Here is a 1,230-nt window from a genome sequence, read left to right as displayed (position 1 = left end):
CACACACACACACACACACACACACACACACACACACACACACACACACACACTCACACACACACTCACACAGGTGTTTGCAGTTACTCTAATTATGATTAGACGTTTCCTCAGGGTTCGAGTTGGACGAAGCAAAACCGGGAACAACATGAAGTGACTGAAACCAGGTTTATTTCCGGTGTAAAGTGGAACATTTTAACATGGGAGTCTAAAGTCCTGATACCTCTGACTTGGAATTACAAGTGGAGAGATTGATGTGAATAATTACAGTTAAAACGCCAAACGAACATTAACGTGGTATAATGAGGTACACGTGCACGTTTGCTGCTGAGAGTCACACACTCAGTCCTCAGGGTAGAAACATGTAGAAAGCTGCGAGGAGCAGCAGAAACCTCCCACACTGGCTCTGAGAGGAGATGTAATCAGGAAACATACGTGAAAACATCTGTTAGTGAGTGTCGGCTGTGCTTCGTGTTTCTGTGGCGTGTGGTACTTCGCCGTGTGGAGTTGGAGGGTAAAGAGCAGAATCTAGAAACAGGTATATGGGAGGTTTGATTAAAGATGTTAGATTTTGGTGTCAGCTGATTAATTAAAATACAGTGTTTAAAGTCACGGTAAAATAACTCAGATTATCTTTTACTTCTATTGACTGGTGTATTTCGGGGGGTTTGCTGTGAACACAACACGCTGGTCTGGTTTTATGTGACGGGGTTCGGGTTAACCACATTTGATTTAACATATTTATGCATCATCATTGAAGCAACACATTTTCTGACTTAGAGACACTTGGAGCAACAGACTCAGACATCTGCCCTCAATAAAGAGTCAAGATGTTTCCATCAGCACAGAAAGTCACATCACAAAACATTGACTGTAGCACAGTTTGTGTAAACTGGAAAACTACTGGGCTGTTAAATGTCTATGAAAAAAAAATATAAAGGATTTTAAAAGAGTTTTTGAGCAGCACTTTGTTTTTACAGCTACATAATGTCCACTCAGATCATGTTTCCTGCATCAGTGTCTCCTTCAGAAACACTGAACAGTCTTCAACAGTGGAGAAGAAACAAAGTCTTCCCACCAGTTTCCTGCTCTGAAGGAAACATCTTCACTCTTCATCGTGGGCAGCGAGACCAAACTCTTTAGAAACACATTTCTCAAGTCAAGGACTAAAGAAATGATCCCTGAAAGTATAGTCTTGGTTTGTTCTGGATGTTTCTCAGGGTCTTATAT

General features: G+C 41.3%; 1 non-coding gene across 1 annotated transcript; it reads right to left on the bottom strand.

Annotated features, from left to right (window-relative positions):
* Nucleotides 1-990: 990 nt before the first annotated feature.
* On the bottom strand, nt 991-1,197 carry LOC111656668 (small nucleolar RNA U3). Its single transcript, XR_002760887.1, has one exon. It is a non-coding gene; the product is annotated as a small nucleolar RNA U3 (small nucleolar RNA).
* Nucleotides 1,198-1,230: the final 33 nt, after the last annotated feature.

This window comes from Seriola lalandi, unplaced genomic scaffold (genome assembly GCF_002814215.2).
Source record: "Seriola lalandi dorsalis isolate HSWRI2012SDOR001 ecotype SW California unplaced genomic scaffold, Sedor1 jcf7180001976667, whole genome shotgun sequence".
NCBI classification, from domain to species: Eukaryota; Metazoa; Chordata; class Actinopteri; order Carangiformes; family Carangidae; genus Seriola; species Seriola lalandi.
Note: the sequence above shows the minus strand (reverse complement) of the source record. Positions and strands in the feature narration are given on the sequence as shown.